The sequence below is a fragment of the Triticum urartu genome, chromosome 1, assembly GCF_003073215.2.
Source record: "Triticum urartu cultivar G1812 chromosome 1, Tu2.1, whole genome shotgun sequence".
Classification (NCBI taxonomy): domain Eukaryota; kingdom Viridiplantae; phylum Streptophyta; class Magnoliopsida; order Poales; family Poaceae; genus Triticum; species Triticum urartu.
The window spans coordinates 189,388,065-189,410,263 of record NC_053022.1 but is presented as its reverse complement, the minus strand read 5'-3'; positions in this window follow the sequence as shown (position 1 = coordinate 189,410,263).

Sequence of the window (22,199 nt, the reverse complement as noted above, 5' to 3'; positions counted from 1 at the left end):
ACACACCCAATACAATGGTAAATTGTATAGGTGCACTAGCTCGGCGAAGAGAGGGTGATACAAGTGGTATATGGATAGTATATAAAGGTATTTGTAATCTGAAATTATAAAAACGGCAAGGTAACTAATGGTAAAAGTGAGCGTAAACGGTATTGCAATGCGTGGAAATAAGGCCTAGGGTTCATACTTTCGCTAGTGCAAGTTCCCTCAACAATACTAACATAATTGGATCACATAACTATCCCTCAACATGCAACAAAGAGTCACTCCAAAGACACTAATAGCGGAGAACGAACGAAGAGATTATGGTAGGGTACGAAACCACCGCAAAGTTATTCTTTCCAATCAATCAATTGGGCTATTCCTATAAGTGTCACAAACAGCCCTAGAGTTCATACTAAAATAACACATTAAGACACAAATCAATCAAAAACCCTAATGTCACCTAGATACTCCAATGTCACCTCAAGTATACGTGGGTATGATTATACGATATGCATCACAGAATCTCAGATTCATCTATTCAACCAACACAAAGGACCTCAAAGAGTTCCCCAAAGTTCTACCGGAGAATCACAACATAAACATGTGCCGACCCCTATGCATAGGTTCATGGGCGGAACCCGCAACTTGACCACCAAGACATACATCAAGTGAATCACGTGATATCCCATTGTCACCACAGATATCCATGACAAGACATACATCAAGTGTTTTCAAATCTTTAAATAGTCAATCCGATAATATTACTTCAAAGGGGAAACTCGATTCATTACAAGAGAGAAGAGGGGGAGGAGAAACATAAGATCCAACTATAATAGCAATGCTCACGATACATCAAGATCGTGCCAAATCAAGAACACGAGAGAGAGAGAGAGAGAGATCAAACACATAGCTACTAGTACATACCCTCAGCCCCGAGGGAGAACTACTCCCTCCTCGTCATGGAGAGCACCAGGATAATGAACATGGCCACCGGAGAGGGATTGCCCCCTCCGGCAGGGTGCCAGATCGGGTCTAGATTGGTTTTCGGTGGCTACGGAGGCTTCTAGTGGCGGAACTCCTGATCTATTGTGCCCCCGGATGTTTTTAGGGTATATGGAGATATATAGGCGGAAGAAGTACGTCAGGGGGGGCACGAGGGGCTCACGAGGGTGGAGGGCGCGCCCAGGGGGGGGGGCGCGCCCGCCTGCCTCATGACCTCCTCGCAGATCCCCCGACATGCACTCCAAGTCTTCTAGGCTTCTTTCTTCCAAAAATGAGTTCCGTGAAGTTTCAGGTCAATTGGACTCCGTTTGATTTTCCTTTTCTTCGAAACCCTAAAACAAGGTAAAAACATAAACTGGCACTGGGCTCTGGGTTAATAGGTTAGTCCCAAAAAATGATATAAAAGTCTATAATAAAGCCCATAAACATTCAAAACAGTAGATAATATAGCATGGAGCAATCAAAAATTATAGATACGTTGGAGACGTATAACCACCTTACCTGGCCTGGGACCGTTTGCGCCTTTTTACTCACATATGATAGTGTCGCTAGCATCCATATGACAGAGAACCCGGACCAACATGACTAGTCGCAAACCCAAAGTGGCACTAAGTTACAAGGACATGCATACATGACCCAGCAACGAACGTGTCGGTCATCAACGTATGAACCCAAGTCGTAGCAAGCTACAAGGACTTAAAGGAACAACGCGTGACATTTTCCCGAAGGGACGGACACAGGAACGAATAAGGACACATGCCAGCCAGCCTAAGTGTTCCAGAGCATTAGCAAGCTACCATGGCTCAGCGGAAGAACTAGGAGACATTTCCTGGTAAGAGAGGCTACCAAGAATAAACAACTAGGTTGTCAGATCCCACACATACCAAGCATTTCAATAACATACACACAATGTGCCCGATATGTGCAAATACAACATGGAGTATTTTAGAGTATTTTTAGAGTATCCACTTTCTCTTGTCTATGAACTCTATAGGCAACCCAGAAGTCCTTTACCGCAGACGCGGGTATTCGAATAGATCATGTTAATCCTGTAGGGGTGTACTTCTTCACACATGCTCTCACCACTTATCGCCGTTTACACGACATGTACTCGATAACCTTCAAGCGGAAGCCCGGCGAGGGTGTCGGCCACGACCTGACTAACCACACAAGTCTCTAGTCCAGGTTTATCGCCTATTCGGGTTCCATCCACAAGGAAATCTGGCCGGGGTGTCCTCAATGGCCCCAAACGATGTGTATAGAGTTCCCGGGTCACCAAACGGGTGACTCGGTACACCAGGCCACGTGCCTACCGCATCACAGCCCACCCCTCGGGACAGCGCTGCGTACGGCCTCCAGCATACTACAAACACCAGAAACTAGTTGCAACTCCTAGATAGAGATCAAGGCGATTAATAAGTCGAGAGGGGCATTTTAGCATTGCAATGCGTGGTAGTAGTTGTTCATGTATCACAAACACAGAACTCAGTTCCTGAGGACGGTTTCAATGAGACAACCCACCATGTACTCCTATATGGCCTCTCACCGTTACCTTTACCAAATCGTGTTCACACACTTAGCTCTCAATAGTAGGACATGTTCACCACATTCCAATTCATCCCCGATGAATCAGACCTGACTCAACTCTAAGCAGTAGCAAGCATGACAACAAGCATGAATGCGTAGGCACATCAGGGCTCAAACAACTCCTACTCATCCTAGAGGGTTTCATCTATTTACTGTGGCAATGACAGGTTGTAACACCCACAATGTGGCTATATCTCCCACGTGTCGAGGCATGACTTAGAGGCATAACCGCATGGTGGTTTAGTCGCAAGTGGGGTAATCTTCAAACAATCCCATGTACTGAATAAGAAAGGGATAAAGAGTTGGCTTACAATCGCGACTTCACACAATACATAAATAATTCATACATCATCCAAATAGACTTAAAGACTGACTATGGTCAAATCCAACAGAAAAGGAAGATAAACCCCAAATGCTAGATCCCCGATCGTCCCAACTGGGCTCCACTACCGATCATCCGGAAAAGTAACATAACAACGACCAAGATCCTCATCGAGCTCCCACTTGAGCTCGGTTGCGTCACCTGCAATGGTATCATCGGCACCTGCAACTGTTTTGGAAGTATCCATGAGTCACGAGGACTCAACAATCTCACACCCGCGAGATCAAGACTATTTAAGCTTATGGGTAGGGTAAGGTAATGAGGTGGAGCTGCAGCAAGCACTAAGCATATATGGTGGCTAACATATGCAAAAAAGAGCTAGAAGATAAGCAACGCAACGATCGAGAAGCTAGAAGTGATCAAGAAGTGATCCTAAAACTACTTATGTTCAAACATAACCCAAAATCGTGTTCACTTCCTGGACTCCGCCGAAAAGAGACCATCATGGCTACACACGCGGTTGATTCATTTTAATTACATCAAGTGTCAAGTTCTCTATAACCAGACACCAACAAATTCCCATCTGTCACATAACCACGGGCACGACTCTCGAAAGTTTATACCTTGTAGGAGTGTCCCAACTTAGCCCATCACAAGCTCTCACAATCAACGAAGGATATTCCTTCTCCCAGAAAGACCCGATCAGTCTCCAAATCCTGGTTACAAGACATTTTGACAATGGTAAAACGAGACCAGCAAAGCCGCCCGATGTGCCGACAATCCCGATAGGAGTCGCACGTATCTCATTCTCAGGGCACACCGGATAGGTCAACTATGAGTAAAACCATCCCTCAAGTTGCCCCGAGGTGGCCCCGCAGGTTGCCCGGTTCGGACCAACACTTAGAGAAGCACTGGCCCGGGGGGGGGGGGGTAGGGGGGGGGGGGGGGGGGGGGGGGGGGGGGGGGGGGGGGGGTTAAAATAAAGATGACCCTCGGGTTGGCCGACCCAAGGGAAGGGTAATAGGTTGTTAGGCAAATGTAAAACCAAGGTTGGGCCTTGCTTGAGGAGTTTCATTCAAAGCGAACTGTCAAGGGGTTCCCATAACACCCAACCGCGTAAGGAACGCAAAATCAAGGAACATAACACCGGTATGATGGAAACTAGGGTGGCAAGAGTGGAACAAAACACAAGGCATAAGGCCGAGCCTTCCACCCTTTACCAAGTATATAGATGCATTAATTAAAATAATAGATATTGTGATATCCCAGCATATCCATGTTCCAAGATGGAACAAACTTCAACTTCACCTGCAACTAGCAATTCTATAAGAGGGGTCGAGCAAAAGTGGTAACTTAGCCAAACAATGGTTTGCTAGGAAGGAGGGTTAGAGGCTTGACATGGCAATATGGGAGGCATGATATAACAAGTGGTAGGTGGCGCGACATAGCAATAGAGCGAACAACTAGCAAGCAAAGATAGAAGTGATTTCGAGGGTCTGGTCATCTTTCCTGAGATCCCACAAGGAAGAAGAACAAGTCCAAGAAGTAGACGACCCAACGTAGTCGAACGAATCCTCACAACTCCAGAACAAACGCGAAGCTAACGAGAGAAGCAACTCGGAAAGAAGCAAGCAACATAGTAAACAACCATCACATAAACATGGCATGATGTACAACCAAGTATGATGCATGTCCGGTTTAAAGAGGCATGGCATGACAAGGTGCAACAAACAATACTACAAGTTAAGTGGAGCTCAATATGCAATGAGTTGCATATTGATGAAACACCACATTCAATTATGTAGATCTCTCCCGTTTATGTACCCAACAATATTAAATGTTATTAAACATGGCCAGGTGTGAAGCATAAGTAAACTACACATTTTAGGCAAGTTTAAATGAGGCGGGAAACAACAAACAACACTTCTGGTAAATCCCCATAAGCATTTAGCAATTTAATGCAAACAACAATTTTAAACATCTTAATGTTGGTAACATGATGCGGATGACATGTGCAAGTTTTATGCAAGTTTTATGAAAATGTTGACATGAGCAGGTTAAGAGGCATTTGTCACTGTGGCGAAAACGAAAGGGGTGCCACGGCAGTGACAACGGAAATGGTGCCATGAAACATTCTGGTTCCGACAACTTATTGAGATAACGGTGCAAAAGAAGCATGTGTGCGGGACATGCTAGAGATAGAGGGGTGATCCCGGTTACCGGGTTCCCACGGGTCGATGACATGGCAAACGGGGATGTGCATGAAACAAACGGGCACGGTGCAAACACGGGGTTCATCTCATACATCAGTCATGCATTCGTTCACGGGCGTCGTCTTGGGGTTATACCTTCGAAGCATGCGTTTTTCGAGGCAGAACGAGTTCGTCGAGGGAAGTAGATGAAGTAGTCGTCCTCGTGACGGTAGTAGAAGTAGTGGTACTGTCGGTCCTCGACGGTAGTTGTACACGTTTTTTTGTAGATGTTCGGGTCATCGGTAGAGGAACTTGATGGAATTGAATCCCTTCGGGGTTGTCGTGGTACTTGGGGTCTTCGGACTTGCCGGTCTCGACGAAACAAAGGGGTACTTGGTACAATCCGCGTAGTCGTGCACTTGTCGTCGAGGGACTTGACAGTCTTGACAAAATGAAGGGGTAATCGGCAAAACCATGTTCTTTGGAGGTCGACGGTAGTGGTTCCTGTATCAACGTGGTGTAGTTGTACTAGACGGTGGTGGTGCTTGGCGAAAACCGAGACGGTCTTGACGTTGACAGCCACAAGCAGAGTTCCACGAAGGATGCGTCTTGTGTTCCTTGCGACCGAGGAGGAGATCTGGAGGTGGTCTTGACCATGGCGTCCCTGCGGTAGCCGGAGAGCTCATGGCCTGCAGCAGCAGCAAGGCATGGAACGGAGTCGTCGGGCACTGATGATGGAGTAGTAGGGAGTTCACGCGAATAGGTCTATGATGGAGGTCGCCGTAGGGCGCTCAAGCACGTCGAGCAGGGCATCCTCGGGTCGAGGTGGTGCAACACGGGTACATGAGACCGGGGCTGTGTCCTGGGGTCTTCGCGACGAGGTTCACATGGAAGCCGAGGAGGAGCAACGGGGATGCAGGCTAGGTGCTACCTCTTGAGCACTTGCGCTGGTTTTCCCTTGAAGAGGAAAGGGTGATGCAGCAAAGTAGTCTAAGTATTTCCCTCAGTTTTTGAGAACCAAGGTATCAATCTAGTAGGAGGCCACGCACGAGTCCCTCGCACCTACACAAACAAATAAATCCTCGCAACAAAAGCGATAAGGGGTTGTCAATCCCTACACGGTCACTTACGAGAGTGAGATCTGATAGATATGATAAGATAATATTTTTGGTATTTTTATGATAAAGATGCAAAGTAAAATAAAAGGCAAAGGAAATAACTAAGTATGGGAAGATTAATATGATGGAAGATAGACCCGGGGGCCATAGGTTTCACTAGTGGCTTCTCTCAAGAGCATAAGTATTCACGGTGGGTAAACAAATTACTATTGAGCAATTGACAGAATTAACAATAGTTATGAGAATATCTAGGTCTGATCATGTATATAGGCATCACGTCCGAGACAAGTAGACCGACTCCTGCCTGCATCTACTACTATTACTCCACACATCGACCACTATCCAGCATGCATCTAGAGTATTAAGTTCAAGAGAACAGAGTAACGCAAGATGACATGATGTAAAGGGATAAACTCATGCAATGATGTAAACCCCATCTTGTTATCCTCGATGGCAACAATACAATACGTGCCTTGCTGCCCCTACTGTCACTCAGAAAGGACACCGCAATATTGAACCCAAAGCTAAACACTTCTCCCATTGCAAGAAAGATCAATCTAGTAGGCCAAACCAAACTGATAATTCGAAGAGACATGCAAAGATAACCAATCATACATAAAAGAATTCAGAGAAATTCAAATATTGTTCATAGATGAACTTGATCATAAATCCACAATTCATCGGTATCAACAAACAACTGCAAAAGAAGATTACATCGAATAGATCTCCACAAGAGAGGGGGAGAACTTTGTATTAAGATCCAAAAAGAGAGAAGAAGCCATCTAGCTAATAACTATGGACCTGTAGGTCTGAGGTAAACTACACACACTTCCTCGGAGAGGCTATGGTGTTGATGTAGAAGCCCTCAGTGATCGATTCTTCCTCCGGCGGAGCTCCGAAACAGGCCCCAAGATGGGATCTCGTGGATACAGGAAGTTACGGCGGTGGACTTAGGGTTTTGGCTCTATATCTGGTAGTTTGGGGGTACGTAGGTATACATAGGAGGAAGGAGTACGTCGGTGGAGCAACAGGGGGCCCACGAGGGTGGAGGGCGCGCCTAGGGGGTAGGCGCGCCCCCCTACTTCGTGGCCTCCTAGTTGATGTCTTGACGTAGGGTCCAAGTCCCCTGGATCATGTTCGTTTCGAAAATCACATTCCCGAAGGTTTCATTCCGTTTGGACTCCGTTTAATATTCTTTTTCTGCGAAACCCTAAAATAGACAAAAAAACAGCAATTCTGGGGTAGGCCTCCGGTTAATAGGTTAGTCCCAAAAATAATATAGAAGTGTATAATAATGCCCAATAATGTCCAAAACAGAATATAATATAGCATGGAACAATCAAAAATTATAGATACGTTGGAGACGTATCAAGCATCCCCAAGCTTAATTCCTGCTCGTCCTTGAGTAGGTAAATGATAAAAATAGAATGTTTGATGTGGAATGCTACTTGGCATAATTTCAATGTAATTCTTCTTAATTGTGGTATGAATATTCAGATCTGAAAGATTCAAGACAAAAGTTCAATATTGACATAGAAATAATAATACTTCAAGCATATTAACTAAGCAATTATGTCTCTTCAAAATAACATGGCCAAAGAAAGTTATCCCTACAAAATCATGTAGTCTGGCTATGCTCTGTCTTCACCACACATAGTATTTAAATCATGCACAACCCTGATGACAAACCAAGCAATTGTTTCATACTTTTGGTGTTCTCAAACTTTTTCAATCTTCACGCAATACATGAGCGTGAGCCATGGACATAGCACTTTAGGTGGAATAGAATGGTGGTTGTGGAGGAGACTAAAAGGGAGAAGATAGTCTCACATCAACTAGGTGTATCAACGGGCTATGGAGATGCCCATCAATAGATATCAATGTGAGTGGGTAGGGATTGCCATGCAATGGATGCACTAGAGCTATAAGTATATGAAAGCTCAACAAAAGGAACTAAGTGGGTGTGCATCCAACTTGCTTGCTCACGAAGACCTAGGGCATTTTGAGGACGCCCATCATTGGAATATACAAGCCAAGTTCTATAATGAAAAATTCCCACTAGTATATGAAAGTGATAACATAGGAGACTCTCTATTATGAAGATCATGGTGCTACTTTGAAGCACAAGTGTGGTAAAAGGATAGTAGCATTGTCCCTTCTCTCTTTTTCTCTCATTTTTTTATTTGGGCCTTTTCCTTTTTTTATGGAAACTTTTTTTGGGGCTTCTTTGGCCTCTCTTTTTTCGTCCGGAGTCTCATCCCGACTTGTGGAGGAATCATAGTCTCCACCATCCTTTCCTCACTTGGGATAATGCTCTAAAAATGATGATCATCACACTTTTATTTACTTACAACTCAACAATTACAACTCAATACTTAGAACAAAATATGACTATGTGAATGCCTCCAGCGGTGTACTGGGATATGCAATGAATCAAGAGTGACATGTATGAAAGAATTATGAAAGGTGGCTTTGCCACAAATACAATGTCAACTACATGATCATGCAAAGCAATATGACAATGATGAAGCCTGTCATAGTAAATAGAATGGTGGAAAGTTGCATGGCAATATATCTCGGAATGGCTGTGGAAATGCCATGATAGGTAGGTATGGTGGCTGTTTGAGGAAGGTATATGGTGGGTGTACGATACCGGCGAATGGTGCGCGGTATTAGAGAGGCTAGTAATGGTGGGAGGAAGAAAAGTGTGTATGATCCATGGACTCAACCTTAGTCACAAAGAACTCATATACTTATTGCAAAAATCTATAAGTCATCAGAGCAAAGTATTACGGACATGCTCCTACGGGGATAGATTGGTAGGAAAAGACCATCGCTCGTCCCCGACCGCCACTCATAAGGAAGACAATCAATAAATAAATCATGCTCCCACTTCATCACATAACGGTTCACCATACATGCATACTACAGGAATCACAAACTTTAACGCAAGTATTTCTCAAATTCACAACTACTCAACTAGCATGACTCTAATATTACCATCTCCATATCTCAAAAGAATTATCAAGTATCAAACTTCTCATAATATTCAACACACTCATAAGAAATTTTATTATTAATCTTGAATGCCTAACACAATTTAAGCAAATTACCATGCTATTTTGTAGGAATCTCAAAATAATTTAAGTGAAGCATGAGAGAACAATAGTTTCTATAAAACAAATCCACCGACGTTCTCTAAAAGATATAAGTGAAGCACTAGAGCAAAAACTATATAACTCAAAAGATATGAGTGAAGCACATAGAGTATTCTAAGAATTCCAGAATCATGTGTGTCTCTCTAAAAAGGTGTGTACATCAAGGATGATTGTGGAAAACTAACAAATAAAGACTCAAATAATACAAGACGCTACAAGCAAAACACATATCATGTGGTAAATAAAAATATAGCTCCAAGTAAAGATATCGATGGAAGTAGATGAAAGAGGGGATGCCTTCCGGGGCATTCCCAAGCTTTATCTTTTAGGTGTCCTTAGATTATATTGGGGTTCCATGGGCATCCCCAAGCTTAGGCTCTTGCCACTCCTTGTTCCATAATCCATAAATCTTTCACCCAAAACTTGAAAACTTCACAACACAAAACTTAAAGTAGAAAATCTCATGAGCTCCGTTAGTGAAAAAAACAAAACACCACTTCAAGGTACTGTAATGAACTCATTCTTTTTTTATACTGGTGTTAAACCTACTGTATTAAAACTTATCTATGGTTTATAAACTATTTTACTAGACATAGATTCATCAAAATAAGCAAACAACACACGAAAAACAGAATCTGTCGAAAACAGAATAGTCTGTAGTAATCTGTAGCTAACGCAAGATCTGGAACCCCAAAAATTCTAAAATAAATTTCTGGACCTGAGGAATTTATCTATTAATTGTCTTAAAAAAGAATTAGCTAAATATCACTTTCCAAATAAAAATGGCAGCAGTTATCGTGAGCGCTAAAGTTTCTGTTTTTTACAGCAAGATTAAAAAGACTTCCCCCAAGTCTTCCCAACGGTTCTACTTGGCACAAACACGAATTAAACACAAAAAACACAGCGAAAACAGAGGCTAGATAAATTATTTATTACTAAATAGGAGAAAAAAAGCAAGGAATAAAAATAAAATTGGGTTGCCTCCCAACAAGCGCTATCGTTTAACGCCCCTAGCTAGGCATAAATAGCAAGGATAGATCTACATATTGCCATCTTTAGTTGGTAATTCTTTAATGAGACATCTATCACTTTGAGGATTTGTCGGCATTCTGGGAACGGGGGTCCCCAGACTTGCCTGCCTGCGACCTGCGGCGTGGCTCAAAAGGGGGCCCAGCACGGCCCGTCTTCATCCACACAGACCCAAGACCCTCGTGAGGGGCCAAGCCTCGCGGGGCGGATGACACGGAGCTTCCTCAGGCACGGCCTCATCAGGCTGGCTCGCGAGGAGGCGGAGAGATCAAGGCGGGGTACCTCACGAGGTGCCCGTAATGCAAGCCATGACGACCAAAGGCGCCAGGCAGGCGCCAGCCGCGCAGTGTCCTCCTTTCCTCTTTGGTGCAAAGGGAGCAAGCGCGGGCGAGAGCATCAAGCAAAGGCACCCGTTTCGGTGCAACGAGACCAGGACTAGTCCAACGGCAGGGAGGAAGTCATTGTGGAGCCCAAGCCAGCGTCACCACCAGAGTCTTTGGCAGGTGAGGACCAACTTTAGTCAGGATAAGTGTACCAGATGTTCCCCTTCAAAATGGCCAATTGTTGGCGCCCTTCCCGCTCAATATTTGGGGAAGAGGCCCAGGGCCTTTGCCTATATATAGGACTAGCCACCCCCAGGGTAGAGGGATCGGGATCAAGAGATCGGATCAGATCGAAACCAGAGAGAGAATCGAGAAGAGAGAGAGAAAGAGAGAAGGGTGACTGAACTCCTCCCAGCAGTTCATCCCCTTAGCCAAGAACGCACCCTCGCGAGGCTGTTCTTCCTTGTATTGCTCATCATCATCAGCCCAAGAGGCAATCCACCACACCACACACTTGAGTAGGGTATTACACCACAACGGTGGCCCGAACCAGTATAAACCCTGTGTCTCTTGTGCTGTTCTTTCCATAGCTTTGATCTTAGCGAGGCGGAGGGGTGTAGGTAGGTAGAAGGAGAAATCTCCGCGCGCACCCTAGTGCTCGAACCTCAAGGGTCTGCCAGAACCCGAAATCCGACATTTGGCGCGCCTGGTAGGGGTGCGCCAGAGTCCACCTTCTACCGCTTCTTGTCCCGTCGCGTCGTCATCACCATGTCCGGCGACCAGGCGGGTAACCCAGATCCATGGGCGGCATGGCCCGCCCGCGCAGAGCCACTCGCATCGGGCGACCCCGTGCCCCAGGCAGCTTGCGGTCCGCGGGCGATGCGGACAGGCTTCGACAGCTCTCACACCGCCGCAAGCGCGGTCGGCAGCAAGGGCCTCCAATCATGCCGCGACCACGACACCGTACACCCGCCGGGAGCAGGCGAACTCGAGGGCCGTGCTCATGGTGGCCCGAGAGCTGCTGCAGTGCAGGCTGCTGGAGGGCGGCCGCGACGTGCTGCTGGAGCGGGTGGCAGAGCTCCTGGGCTTCGCCGCCTCGGGGGCTCACCCCTTCTGCACCCAGCTCCCATCTCAAGCCTAGGGCGGCCCGCGCGGGGGCTCCGCGCGCGCCCGCGGGCTCCAAGGCTACTCGAACGCCAGCGAAGCTGTCGGCACCGGACCGGCGGCGGCCCTGCCCCCGCTCCCGGTCCGCGAAGAAGAAGGACTCGACGCGACCCACGGCCCCAGTGGACAGCCACGCTACCACCCCACAGTGGGCACATCAAGCAGAGCTACGTGGCACGCGGAGCACTACGGCATGGCCTTCGGGATGATGGTGCCAGAAGAATACGTGCCCCTCATGATGGACCAAGGACACCCTCACGAGGGCGAACAAGGCTCGCTCCTCAGCCCAAGCTAGGGGGACGAGGCGCCAGAAGCTGAGCCCTTCCAGGAGCCCCGGGACGGTCCCACTGGCCACGCTGGAGGCAACGATTACCGGGTACCGCTAATTCCTCAGGAGCAGGCATACGCTAATCATGGATCATAGGAGGTGCAGGTCGCCACAGCGAGCAGTTGCCCCGCTCCCACAGTCTCCTACCCCTCGGGAGGAGGGCGCAGGGGCTGCAGGAGAGGGGCCGAGATCCAACATCACCACCGCAGCGTTCGGAGCAAGGTGTTCTCAGGAGGTAGGCCCTCTGCTGGGGAGGTGCCTCAGGGCCTGCCCCTGGCGGAGGGCCCGTGGTCGTCGGGGGAACCGCTGGCGACCGCTCTACCCCATCGGCGGAGTCCTGGTTTCCAGTCGTCGTTGATGGCACTAGAGTGTGGCGCAAGGCGGGGCCCTCGTCTGGCGATATGAAGCAAGGCCAGTACCTGTGAAGAAGGCCCAGTGCCTGTGAAGCTCGCCGCCCCGTGACACTCTCATGTAATAATGAGTGGGGCTATACCCGCCTCGGAGTCTCAGGGGTGCCGGCCTCAGGCCCTGGGGCTCCCTCCCACGCCCAGTGGCAGCACTTAGCTCCGCGCTGGTGAGAAGACGTCCATGACTAGATTAGGTGCCAGACGTGGCCTTTTGTCTGCTTTCGTTGCTTTTCCCTTTGGTTGTCACTTTCCCCCGCTGGATTTAAGTTGGATTCGAATTTGAGATTTGCGTGTGTTCGGGGAAGGGGTGCTTAGTCTCGTTCGAGCAATTTCTCGCGTTTTGATTACCACTTCGCCTCAGCTGCCTCCCCTCGTGAGCCCCTCGCGAGCCGGGTCAGGCCTAGCTTGCGCGCAGCCCAGACTGCCGCCCCCACGTCCTCTCAGGAGGGTTTTTTACTGCAGATCCTACGGATTCGATCAGGGAACACTCGGGACACCACAGCCTCCCACAGGCTACCTCAGGGCCCGCATGGGACAAAGGTAAACTAGCCGACCAGCGCGTCTCTTAAGCCAACCACTTGGCGCGGGCGCATGGGCAATGTAGCGTCTACTAATACGATGAACACAAGTTTTACATGAGGGGCTCCCCCTCCAAAATGCTCTCACAGCCATCAGGCCAAAACCTCCCCCAATGCATCCTCAGGGGCACCACCCGAACCGTTGCTAGCGTTGATGAACTCGCCATCGCCGTCCGTGTCGCCGCCAGCGGCGTCAGGGCCGTTCACCACACCGCCCTCGTCGGCAGCCACGATCACGCCATCATTGTCTGAAGCGAAGGCCCTGACAAGAGCATCCACATTGTCTTCCACCTAGTGCGCCAGGTCGTCTCGGACGGCCTTGGGGACTGGGGCGATGGCGGCGTCGAAATCGAAGTGGGGATCCATGTTCCGGAGATGGCTGAAGACGCGAGAAAAGGTGCGCCCGAGCAGGGCGCGGCTCCTCTCCTCCACCAACCTATCAGCCCTGACCGACCGCGCCTCCAGCTGCGTCACCACGTCGGTGAAGAACTGAAGGTTGCTGGCGTAGTTGACTGCGTGCGGCTCGGCTCGCCAACAGCCGCCTCGCAGATGTTGCCCAAGGCTGTGTTGGCTCTCTCCCGGAGCGTGGTGAGCATGGGGTCGTGCTCATGCTCCAGGATCCGCCGCTGACGTATCTCGTCCGCATTCTGGCGCGTGACGACCTCAGCCTCTCCACCCGCTGGCGAAGAAGGAGCACCTCGGCCTGGGAGGTGGTTGACTCCCCTTGCGCCACCTCAAGGGCGGCCCGAAAAGCATCGGCCCGCCGCGTCGCTTCCTCCAGCTTGGCCTCAAGGCAGCAGTCCTACCTTCAGCCTCGGCCCGGATCAACCCCAGCCTCTCCTCGAACTCGTGCTCGAGGTTCAAGCGCGCCATCGCCACCCGACGTCCGACCTCCTCCAGGACACGGGCTTCCCGTGCAGCGACATCATCCTCCGCCTGCGTCACCAAGCGCTCCCTCGTCTCCAGACTCGTACTCGCGGGTACGTTCGGCGGCTTCCAGCGTCAGCGCCTCCTCACGCTTCTGGAGCTCTGCTGAGGTCGCCAGAGGCCACCTTCATCGACGCGAGGGCTGCCTCGCGCAGCTCCACTTGCTCCTCCAGTGAGTGGCACCAGGCCAGGAGCTCCCGAGCCCGCTCCTCCGCCGCCTCTCGCCGCCGGTCAGCTTCCCGGGCCTCCTCAGCGGCCCAAGATCGGGCCTCCCGAGAGGCCACCAGCGACGCCTTGGCCTCTGCGTCGTCAAGATCACGCTGACGCGCGCAAGGGCGATGCCCTCCAGCTCGCGCCTCTCTGCAGCCAGGCGCAGGCCCTCGGCCTCAAGGCGCGCGTCTTCATCAGCAAGCTCCTCACCAAGCAGGCTCACCGCGTCAGCCGCCCTTCGAAGGAATCCTTGGCGGAAGAGCGCGACGCTCCCGAGCGCGCTCGAGCACGTCTTCCACACCATCATCATCATCTGCCCCAAGCAAGCGCCGGGGGCCACGAATCAGCACTCCCCCTCCGGGCAGGTGAAGGAAATATGCCCTAGAGGAAATAATAAAGTTATTATTTATTTCCTTATATCATGATAAATGTTTATTATTCATGCTAGAATTGTATTAACCGAAAACATAATACTTGTGTGAATACATAGACAAACAAAGTGTCACTAGTATGCCTCTACTTGACTAGCTCGTTAATCGAAGATGGTTATGTTTCCTAACCATAAACAAAAGAGTTGTTATTTGATTAACGGAATCACATCATTAGGAGAATGATGTGATTGACACGACCCATTCCATTAGCTTAGCACCCAATCGTTTAGTATGTTGCTATTGCTTTCTTCATGACTTATATATGTTCCTATGACTATGAGATTATGCAACTCCCGTTTGCCGGAGGAACATTTTGTGTGCTACCAAACGTCACAACGTAAATGGGTGATTATAAAGGTGCTCTACAGGTGTCTCCAAAGGTACATGTTGGGTTGGCGTATTTCGAGATTAGGATTTGTCACTCCGATTGTCCGAGAGGTATCTCTGGGCCCTCTCGGTAATGCACATCACATAAGCCTTGCAAGCATTGCAACTAATGAGTTAGTTGTGAGATGATGTATTACAGAACGAGTAAAGAGACTTGCCGGTAATGAGATTGAACTAGGTATGGGATACCGACGATCGAATCTCGGGCAAGTAACATACCGATGACAAAGGGAACAACGTATGTTGTTATGCGGTCTGACCGATAAAGATCTTCGTAGAATATGTGGGAGCCAATATGAGCATCCAGGTTCCGCTATTGGTTATCGACCGGAGACGTGTCTCGGTCATGTCTACATTGTTCTCGAACCCGTAGGGTCCGCACGCTTAAGGTTTCGATGATAGTTATATTATGAGTTTATGAGTTTTGATGTACCGAAGAAGTTTGGAGTCACGGATGAGATCGGGGACATGACGAGGAGTCTCGAAATGGCCAAGATGTAAAAATTGATATATTGGAAGACTATATTCGGACATCGGAAAGGTTCCGAGTGATTCGAGTATTTTTCGGGGTACCGGAGAGTTACGGGAATTCGCCGGGAGAAGTATTGGGCCTTATTGGGCCATACGGGAAAGAGAGAGGGGCTGCCTAGGGCAGGCCGCGCGCCCCCCCAAGGCCTAGTACGAATTGGACTAGGGGGAGAGGCTGCGCCCCTTCCTTGTTTCCTACTCCTACTACATGGAAGGACTCCTAGTTGGACTAGGAAAGGGGAATCCTACTCCCGGTGGGAGTAGGACTCCCCTAGGCGCGCCATAGAGAGGGCCGGCCCTCCCCTCCTCCACTCCTTTATATACGGGGGCAGGGGGCACCCCATAGACACACAAGTTGATCCACGTGATCATATTCTTAGCCGTGTGCGGCGCCCCCTGCCACCATAGTCCTCGATAATATTGTAGCGGTGCTTAGGCGAAGCCCTGCGACAGTAGTACATCAAGATCATCACCACGCCGTCGTGCTGACGGAACTCTTCCCCGACACTTTGCTGGATCGGAGTCCGGGGATCGTCATCAAGCTGAACGTGTGCTAGAACTCGGAGGTGCCGTAGTTTCGGTGCTTGATCGGTCGGGCCATGAAGACGTACGACTACATCAACCGCGTTGTGCTAACGCTTCCACTGTCGGTCTACAACGGTACGTAGATCACACTCTCCCCTCTCGTTGCTATGCATCACCATGATCTTGCGTGTGCGTAGGAAAATTTTCTGAAATTACTACGTTCCCCAACAGTGGCATCCGAGCCTAGGTTTTATGTGTTGATGTTATATGCACGAGTAGAACACAAGTGAGTTGTGGGTTATATAAGTCATACTGCTTACCAGCATGTCATACTTTGGTTCGGCGGTATTGTTGGATGAAGCGGCCCGGACCAACATTACGCGTACGCTTACGTGAGACCGGTTCTCCCGACGTGCTTTGCACAAAGGTGGCTAGCGGGTGACAGTTTCTCCCACTTTAGTTGAACCGAGTGTGGCTACGCCCGGTCCTTGCGAAGGTTAAAACAGCACCAACTTGACAAACTATCGTTGTTGTTTTTTTTGCGTAGGTAAGAACGGTTCTTGCTCAGCCCGTAGCAGCCACGTAAAACTTGCAACAACAAAGTAGAGGACGTCTAACTTGTTTTTGCAGGGCATGTTGTGATGTGATATGGTCAAGACATGATGAGATATAAGTTGTTGTATAAGATGATCATGTTTTGTTGAAGTTATCGGCAACTGGCAGAAGCCTTATGGTTGTCTCTTTATTGCATAAGATGCAAGCACCAAATAATTGCTTTACTTTATTGCTATGCGATAGCAATAGTTGCAAGAGCAGTAGTTGGCGAGACGACCATGTGATGACACATTGATATAGATCAAGATGATGGAGATCATGGTGTCATGCCAGTGACGATGGAAATCATGACGATACTTTGGAGTTAGAGATCAAAGGCACAAGATGATGATGGCCATATCATGTCACATATTTTGATTGCATGTGATGTTTATCTTTTATGCATCTTATCTTGCTTTGATTGACGGTAGCATTTTAAGATGATCTCTTGCTAATTATCAAGAAGTGTTCTCCCTGAGTATGCACCGTTGCGAAAGTTCTTCGTGCTGAGACACCACGTGATTATCGGGTGTGATAGGCTCTATGTTCAAATACAACGGGTGCAAAACAGTTGCACATGCGGAATACTCAGGTTATACTTGACGAGCCAAGCATATACAGATATGGCCTCGGAACACGGAGACCGAAAGGTTGAGCGTGAATCATATAGTAGATATGATCAACATAGTGATGTTCACCAATGAAACTACTCCATCTCACGTGATGATCGGACATGGTTTAGTTGATTTGGATCACGTGATCACTTAGATGATTAGAGGGATGTCTATCTAAGTGGGAGTTCTTAAGTAATATGATTAATTGAACTTAAATTTATCATGAACTTAGTCCTCGTAGTATTTTGCAAATTATGTTGTAGATCAATAGCTCACGTTGTTGTTTCCCTGTGTTTATTTTGATATGTTCCTAGAGAAAATTGTGTTGAAAGATGTTAGTAGCAATGATGCGGATTGGATCCGTGATATGAGGTTTATCCTCATTGCTGCACAGAAGAATTATGTCCTTGATGCACCGCTAGGTGACGGACCTATTGCAGGAGCAGATGTAGACTTTATGAACATTTGGCTAGCTCAATATGATGACTACTTGATAGTTTAGTGCACCATGCTTAATGGCTTAGAATCGGGACTTCAAAGACGTTTTGAACGTCATGGAGCATATGAGATGTTCCAGGAGTTGAAGTTAATATTTCAAGCAAATACCCGAGTTGTGAGATATGAAGTCTCCAACAAGTTCTATAGCTAAAAGATGGAGGAGAATCGCTCAACTAGTGAGCATATGCTCAGATTGTCTGAGTACTACAATCGCTTGAATCAAGTGGGAGTTAATCTTCCAGATAAGATAGTGATTGACAGAATTCTCTAGTTACCATCACCAAGTTAGTAGAACTTCGTGATGAACTATGATATGCAAGGGATAATAGAAACGATTCCCAAGCTCTTCGTAATGCGGAAATTGATGAAGGTAGAAATCAAGAAAAACATCAAGTGTTGATGGTAGACAAGACCACTAGTTTCAAGAAAAGAGCAGAGGGAAGAAGGGGAACTTCAAGAAGAACAGCAAGAAAGTTGCTGCACAAGTGAAGAAGCCCAAGTCTGGTCCTAAGCCTGAGACTAAGTGTTTCTACTGCAAAGGGACTGGTCACTGGAAGCGGAACTACCCCAAGTGATTGGCAGATAAGAAGGATGGCAAAGTGAAATTGCTATATTTGATATACATGTTATTGATGTGTACTTTACTAGTGTTTATAGAAACCCCTCAGTATTTGATACTAGTTCAGTTGCTAAGATTAGTAACTCGAAACGGGAGTTGCAGAATAAACAGAGACTAGTTAAGGGTGAAGTGACGATGTGTGTTGGAAGTGGTTCCAAGATTGATATGATCATCATCGCACACTCCCTATACTTTCGGGATTAGTGTTGAACCTGAATAAGTGTTATTTGGTGTTTGCGTTAAGCATGAATATGATTTGATCATGTTTATTGTAATACGGTTTTTCATTTAAGTAAGAGAATAAATTGTTGTTCTGTTTACATGAATAAAACCTTATATGGTTACACACCCAATGAAAATAGTTCGTTGGATCTCGATCATAGTGATACACATAATCATAATATTGAAACCAAAAGATGCAAAGTTAATAATGATAGTGCAACTTATTTGTGGCACTACCGTTTAGGTCATATTGGTGTAAAGCGCATGAAGAAACTCCATGATGATGGGATTTTGGAATCACTTGATTATGAATCAGTTGATGCTTGCGAACCATGCCTCATGGGCAAGATGACTAAGACTCTGTTCTTCGGAACAATGGAGCGAGCAACAGATTTGTTGGAAATCATACATACTGATGTATGTGGTCCGATGAATATTGAGGCTCGCGACAAGTACCATTATTTTCTGATCTTCACAGATGATTTGAGCAGATATGAGTATATCTACTTGACGAAACATAAGTCTGAAACATTTGAAAAGTTCAAAGAATTTCAGAGTGAAGTGAAAAATCATCGTAACAAGAAAATAAAGTTTCTACGATCTGATCTTAGAGAAGAGTATTTGAGTTACGAGTTTGGCCTTCAGTTAAAAACAATGTGAAATAGTTTCACTACTCACACCACCTGGAACACCACAATGTAATGGTGTGTCCGAATGTCATAACTGTACTTTATTAGATATGGTGCGATCTATGATGTCTCTTACCGATCTACCGCTATCATTTTGGGGTTATGCATTAGAGACAGCTGCATTCACGTTAAAAGGGCACCATCTAAATCTGTTGAGACGACACCGTATGAACTATGGTTTGGCAACAAACCAAAGTTGTCGTTTCTTAAAGTTTGGGGTTGCGATGCTTATATGAAAAAGTTTCATCCTGATAAGCTCAAACTCAAATCGGAGAAGTGCGTCTTCATAGGATACCCAAAAGAAAATGTTGGGTACACCTTCTATCATAGATCCGAAGGCAAGATATTCGTTGCTTAGAATGGATCATTTCCAGAGAAGGAGTTTCTCTCGGAAGAAGTGAGTGGGAGGAAAGTAGAACTTGATAAGGTAATTGTACCTTCTCCCTTATTGGAAAGTAGTTCATCACAGAAATCTGTTCCTGTGGCTACTACACCAATTAGTGAGGAAGCTAATGATGATGATCATGTAACTTTAGATCAAGTTACTACCGAATCTTGTAGGTAAACCAGAGTGAGATCCGCACCAGAGTGGTACGGTAATCCTGTTCTGGAGGTCATGCTACTTGACCATGACGAACCTACGAACTATGAAAAAGCGATGGTGAGCCTAGATTCCGCAAAATGGCTTGAGGCCATGAAATCTGAGATGGGATCCATGTATGGGAACAAAGTATGGACTTTGGTTGACTTGCCCGATGATCGGCAAGCAATTGAGAATAAATGGATCTTCAAGAGGAAGACGGACGCTGATAGTAGTGTTACTATCTACAAAGCTAGAATTGTCGCAAAAGGTTTTCGACAAGTTCAAGGTGTTGCCTACGATAAGAGTTTCTCACTCGTATCTATGCTTAAGTCTGTCCGAATCATGTTAGCAATTGCCGCATTTTATGAAATCTGGCAAATGGATAAACAAAACTGCATGCCTTAATAGATTTATTAAAGAAGAGTTGTATATGATACAACCGGAAGGTTTTGTCAATCCTAAAGGTGCTAACAAAATATGCAAGCTCCAGCGATCCATCTATGGACTGGTGCAAGCATCTTGGAGTTGGAATATGCGCTTTGATAAGTTGATCAAAGCATATAGTTTTATACAGACTTGCCATGAAGCATGTATTTACAAGAAAGTGAGTGGGAGCACTACAACATTTCTGATAAGTATATGTGAATGACATATTGTTGATCGGAAATGATGTAGAATTATTCTGCAAAGCATAAAGGAGTGTTTGAAAGGAATTTTTCAAAGAAAGACCTCGGTAAAGCTGCTTACATATTGAGCATCAAGATCTATAGAGATAGATCAAGACGCTTGATAAGTTTTTTCAATGAGTACATACCTTGACAAGATTTTGAAGTAGTTCAAAATGAAACAGTCAAAGAAAGAGTTCTTGCCTGTGTTGCAAGGTGTGAAATTGAGTAAGACTCAAAGCCCGACCATGGCAGAAGATAGAAATAGAATGAAAGTCATTCCCTATGCCTCAGCCATAGGTTCTATAAAGTATGCCATGCTGTGTACCAGATCTATTGTATACCCTACACTGTGTTAAGCAAGGGAGTACAATAGTGATCTAAGAGTAGATCACTGGACAGCGGTCAAAATTATCCTTAGTGGAATAAGGAAATATTTCTCAATTATGGAGGTGACAAAAAGGTTCGTCATAAAAAGTTACGTCGATGCAAGTTTTGACACAGATCTGGATGACTCTAAGTCTAGATCTAGATACATATTGAAAGTGGGAGCAATAAGCTAGAGTAGCTCCGTGCAGAGCATTGTTGACATAGAAATTCACAAAATACTTACAGATCTGAATGTGACAGACCCGTTGACTAAAATTATCTCACAAGCAAAACATGATCACACCTTAGTACTCTTTGGGTGTTAATCACATAGCGATGTGAACTAGATTACTGACTCTAGTAAACCCTTTGGGTGTTGATCACATATCGATGTGAACTATGGGTGTTAATCACATGGTGATGTGAACTATTGCTGTTAAATCACATGGCGATGTGAACTAGATTATTGACTCTAGTGCAAGTGGGAGACTGAAGGAAATATGCCCTAGAGGCAATAATAAAGTTATTATTTATTTCCTTATATCATGATAAATGTTTATTATTCATGCTAGAATTGTATTAACAGGAAACATAATACTTGTGTGAATACATAGAAAAACAAAGTGTCACTAGTATGCCTCTACTTGACTAGCTCGTTAATCGAAGATGGTTATGTTTCCTAACCATAAACAAAAGAGTTGTTATTTGATTAACGGAATCACATCATTAGGAGAATGATGTGATTGACATGACCCATTCCATTAGCTTAGCACCCGATCGTTTATTATGTTGTTATTGCTTTCTTCATGACTTATACATGTTCCTATGACTATGAGATTATGCAACTCCCGTTTGCCGGAGGAACACTTTGTGTGCTACCAAACGTCACAACATAAATGGGTGATTATAAAGGTGCTCTACAGGTGTCTCCAAAGGTACATGTTGGGTTGGCGTATTTCGAGATTAGGATTTGTCACTCCGATTGTCGGAGAGGTATCTTTGGGCCCTCTCGGTAATACACATCACATAAGCCTTGCAAGCATTGCAACTAATGAGTTAGTTGTGAGATGATGTATTACGGAACGAGTAAAGAGAATTGCCAGTAACGAGATTGAACTAGGTATGGGATACCAACGATCGAATCT